Genomic DNA, 7,395 nt, shown 5'->3' with positions numbered 1-7,395 from the left:
CTGATTTGGTAATTGTACAGTTAAATTTCATTGCAGTTTCTGTGTATCTGTCACCAACCTAATAAAAGTAGCTGATTGGCATATCAAGAACTCCAACTAATTTTGGTATTGTAGAATGAACAGGCTGAAATGCATGTTGCTGCTTTAAGCAAATTGCAATTTAGATGCATCAGTTTGTGACACTGTGTCATTTTGCTGTGTAGAGCTTTATCTGGAGACCAAGTGTTTTGTGGGTCACCTGTGAGCTCTGATGTTAGCCACATAACAGTTGATCTGTAACTGCCTTCCTTTCCTGAGACCCTGGGGTTGCAATGGTGTGGGGCTTTCTATCTGAGGATTGAATGATGAACTCATAGTTCAGCAGATAACTGATGACGATTTGATCATTGTCTTTCGCCATATACCTGACATTTCCTCTCAACACATGTTGTGATGTGTCATGTTTTCTACCCCAAGTTAATCCTCCTGTTTTTGGGTTCCAGCCTCAATTCCAAATCTGATGTTGGCCTGTGGATGGCATCAGGTGAGTAGAGTTCACTATTTGGTGGTGTGGGGTTGAATCAAGTGCACCTCTTCCAGTTCTGGATACATAAGGTCATGGTTCTAGGTGTCTGGAATATTGGTTTGAGTTTCTCAGACATCTGGGGAATTAACGTGCAGTTCATTAGGGATTTAAAGTCTGCTTTGTAGTGGAGATCTGGTATTGTCTTGCCAGATGCTGGGACAACAGTTTTTTTTGCACAAGGGGTGTGAAGGGTTGGGTGAGCTGTGATGGACTGGTATCCAGAATTGGAGAGATCTCAATCTTGAATCTGCAACCTTTTGCATAGCCCATTCCTGTGGGCAGTGATCTTTCACTAGCCTGTGCATAGATGATGGATTCACATCCTTTGAGATGAGGGAAAAAAATCAAATAGTATAAGTGGGTAGTTGATGGTCTGCAAAGGCTGAAAAGGTGTCTATAGTTGTATATCTACACTCTGTTCCTAAATGGCCAACACCTGACCCTGTGTCTGGTCCTTGGATCTGTGCACGGGGGTGGTGGGAAGAAGACATCTTGGATCCATGCATCTGTTTAAGATAATCCTTGTCCTTCCAGGTACTGGTGAAGGTGTCCTTGGTGGCTTTTCATGTGAAACCAGTGATGAAGAAGATTCTGCCATATGATCATGACTGATTCTAATTGAATCTGTTCCCTAAATCTGAGGTTTCACTGCTCTCTGCAAGTTTCACTGTGTTGTGGTCTTGTCAATAACTACATGGTCTCTATTTTCAGGGTGAGGTGACGAGGTGCTCACTGGATGATCCAGTGACGGAAAGGTGAGTTGTACCATTCTTGTTCAGAATCTGTTGATGTGGATAATTGCATGATCAGACTGGGTTGAAATTATTCCTAACAGTTGATGTGTTCAATGGCTCTTAACAAATCCAAGGGGTTGAAAACCCCTGCATCACATGGTATCAAAAACAAGGATATAGGTGTAAGGGGAAGGAGGAGTTCTGAAGGGGATTTGAGGGGAAAGTTTGTTTTTACCAAGTGGTTGCACTGCCAGGGAAGGTGGTGGGGTTCAGACACAATTGCTATGTTTAAGTCGCATTTAGACAGGCATTTAAATAGTCAAGGAACATCAGTATGGCATTAGTGTGGATGTGTAAAAAGGTTGGTATGGATGTGATGGGCTGTAGGGCCTGTTTCTCTGTTGTACCACTGACTGTCTGGAACTGGGTTGTTTCCCTTGGGATTCCATGAGATACATTGGGTAGGGATTTCTGCCAAAGATGGTGAATGCACAGGTTGGTAGTTTTAATTCATCAATGTATAGTGATTCCAGTCCTGAGATTTTTTTTTCTTCTTGCAGATTCCAGTTTGTTTTCAGATGTGGATCAGGACTGTTTATCAGCCTGGAACAGGTAGGCACTCGGTTCAATCCTTTTTCTGTTGTTTTAACTTGCCCTTCAATGTGATGTATGAATTAGGTCTCCTAGTCATGAGGACAAGTAATTGACTGATAGAAGCCAGTTCATTTGTTTTTAGAATGTCTCCTGTAAGCCTGGTTGCTAAAGTACCTTTTTCTCCACTCAGGTGTCAGGCTGCAGCTGTGGAGACCATTGCCTGGTGAGTATCTTGCTTTGTTTCCTTTCACAATAAGTACCTGTGATGAGAGCTGAAGACCTGAAATGTCTGTGAAGACCGTCTGATATTAGCTCTAACTGATTTGGTGTATGAAGACCACTGGATGTGAGACAAGATTGCCAGCAGTGACCTGACGTTTCTTTCTGTTCCAAGGCTGAGCTGCAGGAGCAAGTTGATTGGGAGCAGTGGTGGGTTTGTGGCAGCTGCTCAGGCATTGTCCTGGGAGAGGGATGACAACAGCAGGATTTTGGAAGAAGAACTCAGACTAGCAAGGTGGGTGTTGGTGTTCTTTGCACTCATTAGCAGGCAGTAGAATGTTCAAGCTTTTTTGCTAAAGGAGTGCTTTCAGCTGGCCTGCTTCCCATCAAGCCACCTTGCTTGATCTGCTTCCCATTGTCCTGTAACTGGGATGATGGGCCCTGTCAGAATTTGTACTGCAGCTTTAATGTTGTTGATACATGATGCATCACCACCATCCCATTTTGAATGAGGCCAGTGGTGGGATTTTAAGGGCATAGTAGTCTTTCATGATCTGTACTGAAGTACTCATCATAGTTTCAATTTGTCCTGTTAGGACTCTGAGCATGGAAAATGATGAAATGTTCTTGAACTCTCTCACTGACAAGTGATGAAAGGAAATTATCTGAATCTGTGCCAAGAGGCCAATATATTTTTCTCTTGTCAAGATGGGTTAGATTAATAGGGTTGGTTTTCCACTTTTCCAGTATTAATTTTCTTTTTTCTTCCTTTAGGTGAACAAACAGCCAGATATGACAAATTGAAGCCATTTACCTGTAAACAGGAGGGAGTGATGTCATGCCTGAGCACTGTATTAACATAATAAACATTTGGCTATTATTAAAGCTAAGGTTTCTGGTTTTTGGTGAGGGAGCATTCTGCAGATTGTTTGAATCTTCATTATTATGATTAACCAGATACTGTTTTTTGAAGGCATAAATGCTATAATGTATTAATCTGGTTTCTGCAAACTAAATAGAAACCAATCTTGTAGCAGATTATTTGGTATCACTGAAGCTTGTGTAGCTCATTGAATTTATAAATTGATTGCTGAGCCCCAGGGACAGAGCTGATGCTCTTGGACGGTGCTAGGATTAGTCAAAGGGATGAAACATTCTGAGGGGGCTGCTAAATCTGCAAGTGGGATGGTGGAGGAGCTTAAGTTCAAAAATTGCCATACTGCTCCAGGGACTTGTATTCAATTCTGACCTTACATGTTGGGTGAAGTTTGAATCTTCTCCCTGTGACCACCTGCATCAAAAGATACAGCATGGAATTGGGTCCTTTGGCTCACTGTCCAAATGTAGAAAGACTAAACACCCATTTTTACTTGCCCTAACCTATTAATCCTTACTCATAGCCCCTAGATTCTACCACTTGCCTACACTAGGGACAATTTGCCCTTCAATTTACATCTTGGGGGTGTGGTAGGAAATGCATGATCATGACACATAGGTCAGGATTGCCAAAGCTGATCCTGTTGGCTGTACCATTGACAATTCACATGTTCCCAGAGTGTTCAGGTTTCCCACACCCATCCCAAGAACATGATAGTTGCCTACAGTAAATTATACCTTCGTGCTAATTGGCATTTGAATCAAATGTGGGTTGTTAGGCATGTGAGAGAATAGGTTGCAGGAAATAAGATGAAAGGGGATAAGACCGATTACTTGGAGCAAACCTGGATCTAATGGGCCAAATGGCCTATGTTGTAATAAAATCCTGTGGTGTGGGTGGTGAATTGGGGATAGGGAATCGTATAGCAGAGGAAGCTGGGAGTGAAGATATGTTGTTCATGATGGGAAGGTGGCTGGCCAGGTGGGCAATGGTTGAGTTGGCTTTGGTAGTAACCTCCATAAATTTGAGTTTTTGTTGAAATGATAGAGAAACAATGTCCTTGCTGACCATCAGCCTCCCATTTACACTAATCCTAGATTCTCATCAATTATTTCTACCACTTGCCTTCAGTTACAGCAGCTAATTAAGTAACTAACCCACATCTCTGGGCTATGGGAGGAAACTGGAATACTGGGGGAATCCATGTGATCACAAAAAAACATACCAAGTCCATACAGAACTCAGTTAGAATTGTACTCTTGATGCTAAGAGGCTGTAGCTGAATGAGCTGTGCCATGTTGCAAATGTATTAAATGCTACTGAACATCTGAGTTCGGGACCACCTATGCATGAGGGATTATTTGATGACTTATCTCCTATGAACTAGTAGTTATGACCCTTTACCCTGGTGGTCTTGGTAATATCCATTTACAGGACACTCTATTCAGATGACTTGCGGCCCCAAGTTGATATTGACCTATTTGTCTAAAGGACATTTTCTCTCCATTTCAGAGGTAAGAGTACTGCAGATCAATGAGACTGTAGTGCCCTTGCTTGTGGAGCAGAGCTGGACAGTGTGCCATTTGTCCTCCAATACTTTTCCAGCAGGAAGGTTGTTGCTGAGGTGCAGTACTTTAGCAAGAGGTCCAGAAAGTTAGGATACATGGGATCTAGGAGGAAGAGATAGTTAATTGGATACAAAGTTGGCTTGGTGGTAGGGGGCAGAGATGGTAGTGGAGGGTTGCTTTTCAGATTGGAGACCTGTAACCAGTGGCATGCTGCAGGGACCAATCTTGAGTCCTTTGTCATTATATATTAATAATTTGGAAGAGAATATAGGTGGCATAGATGACACAAAATTAGTGGTGTAGTGGAGAGTGAAGAAGGTTGTCTAGTTACAACAAGATCTGGGCAGGGGAATGGCTGATGGAATTTAACAGACAAGTGTCAAGTGATACTTGGAGGAGTTAAACCAGGCCAGGACATACACTGAATGATAGAGCTCTGGAGAGTGTTATTGAACAGAGATCTGAGGATTACAATTACACAGTTTCCTGAAAGTGGCAACACAAATAGGCAGTGCTGGAGAAGGTGTATGATATGCTTGCCTTCATCAGCTGAGGCATTGAATATAGGAGTTGGGCTGTTGTGTTACAGTTGTACACAACGTTGGTTAGGCTGTATGGAGTAGTGTGTGCAGTTCTGGTTGCTACGCTACTGGAAGGATGCAATCAAGCTAAGGATCTTAGAAGCTAAGTCCAAGATATCCTGAAGATGGAGGGAGAACAGCCAGAGGTCATGGTACATATTGGTACCAACAACATAGGTAGGGAAAGGAATGAGGTCCTGAAAAAGAGACTATTAGAGAATTAGAAAGGAAGTTGAGAAGCAGGACCTCAAAGGTAGTAATTTCTGGGTTACTGCCTGTGCTAAGTGACAGTGGGTATAGGAACAGAAATGAGGTTGAGGGATTGGAGTAAGGAGCAGGGATTCAGATTTCTGGATCATTGGGGCCTCTTTTGGGGCAGGTATGACTTGGTCAAAGAGGACGGGTTGCACTTGACTCCCAGGGGGACCAATATCCTGGCGGGGAGGTCTGCTAAGGCTACTGGGGAGGGTTTAAACTAGAATTGTTGGGGGGTGGGATCCAAACTGGAGAGACTGGGGAAGAGGTGTTTGGCTCTCAAATAGAGAAAGCTAGTAGTAGGTACGATAGGCAGGTGATAGAGAAGGGACGTGCTCAGAAAGGCTTGAGATGTGTCTATTTTAACACAAGGAGTATTGTGAATAAGGCGGATGAGCTTAGAGCTTGGATCAATACTTGGAGCTATGATGTGGTGGCCATTACGGAGACTTGGATGGCTCAGGGACTGGAATGGTTGCTTCAAGTGCCGGGTTTTAGATGTTGAGAAAGGACAGGGAGGGAGGTAAAAGAGGTGGGGGAGTGGTACTGTTGATCAGAGATAGTGTCACAGCTGTGGAAAAGGTGGACGTCGTGGAGGGACTGTCTACAGAGTCTCTGTGGGTGGAGGTTAGGAACAGGAAGAGGTCAATAACTTTACTGGGTGTTTCTTTATAGGCTGCCCAATACTAACAGGGATATTGAGGAGCAGATAGGGAAGCAGATCCTAGAAAGGTGTGAGAATAACAGTTGTGATGGGGGATTTTAATTTCCCAAACATCGATTGGCATCTCCATACAGTGAGGGGTTTGGATGGGGTGGAGTTTGTTAAATGTGTTCAGGAAGGATTCTTGACACAATATGTAGATAGGCCTACAAGAGGAGAAGCTGTGCTTGATTTGGTATTGGGAAATGAACCTGGCTAGGTGTCAGATCTCTGTGGGTGAACATATTGGTGATAGTGATCATGATTCTATCTCCTTTACGTTAGCACTGGAGAGAGATAGGAACAGACAGACTAGAAAGGCATTTACTTGGAGTAAAGGGAATTATGAGGCTCTCAGGCAGGAAATTGGAAGATTAGATTGGGAACAGATGTTCTCAGGGAAAAGTACGGAAGAAATGTGGCAAATATTCAGGATATTTGTGTGGAGTTCTACATAGCCATGTTCCAATGAGATGGGAGTCATGAGAGGATACAGGAACCGTGGTGTACAAAGGCTATAATAAATCTAGTCAAAAGGAAAAGAAAAGCTTACAAAAGCTACAGAGAGCTAGGTAATGTTAGAGATCTGGAAGAGTATAAGGCTAATAGGAAGGAGATTAGGAGAGCCAGAAGGGGGCAATGAGAAGGCCTTGGCGGGCAGGATTAAGGAAAACCCCAAGGCATTCTACAGGTATGTGAAGAGCAAGAGGATAAGATGCGAGAGAATAGGGCCTATCAAGTGCAGTAGTGCGAAAGTGTGTATGGATCTGGAAGAAATGGCAGAGGTACTTAATGAATACTTTATGCCAGTATTCACTACGGAAAAAGATCTGGGGGATTGTAGTAGGGACTTGCAGCGGGCTGAAAAGCTTGAGCATGTAGATATTCGGAAAGAGGAGGTTCTGAAACTTTTGGAGAGCATCAAGTTGGATAAGTCGCCGGGACTGGATGGGATGTACCCCAGGCTGCTGTGGGAGGTGAGGGAAGAGATTGCGGAGCCTCTGACATTGATCTTTGCATCATCGATGGAGACAGGAGAGGTTCCGGAAGATTGGGGGGTTGCGGATGTTGTTCCCTTATTCAAGAAAGGGAGTAGAGATAGCCCAGGGAATTATAGACCAGTGAGTCTCATCTCTGTGGTTGGTAAGCTAATGGAAAAGATCCTGAGGGGCAGGATTTATGAACATTTGGAGAGGTATAATATGATTAGGAATAGTCAGCATGGCTTTGTCAAGGGCAGGTGCTGCCTTACGAGCCTGATTGAAGTTTTTGAGCATGTGACTAAACACATCGATGAAG

At 43.5% G+C, this 7,395-nt stretch overlaps 1 non-coding gene across 1 annotated transcript; it reads left to right on the top strand.

Annotated features, from left to right (window-relative positions):
- Window positions 1-1,136: 1,136 nt before the first annotated feature.
- LOC127568989 (small nucleolar RNA SNORD47) lies at window positions 1,137-1,210 on the top strand. The gene has a single exon (XR_007956121.1). It is a non-coding gene; the product is annotated as a small nucleolar RNA SNORD47 (small nucleolar RNA).
- The last annotated feature ends 6,185 nt before the right edge of the window (window positions 1,211-7,395 follow it).

This window comes from Pristis pectinata, chromosome 3 (genome assembly GCF_009764475.1).
Source record: "Pristis pectinata isolate sPriPec2 chromosome 3, sPriPec2.1.pri, whole genome shotgun sequence".
NCBI classification, from domain to species: domain Eukaryota; kingdom Metazoa; phylum Chordata; class Chondrichthyes; order Rhinopristiformes; family Pristidae; genus Pristis; species Pristis pectinata.
Note: the sequence above shows the minus strand (reverse complement) of the source record. Positions and strands in the feature narration are given on the sequence as shown.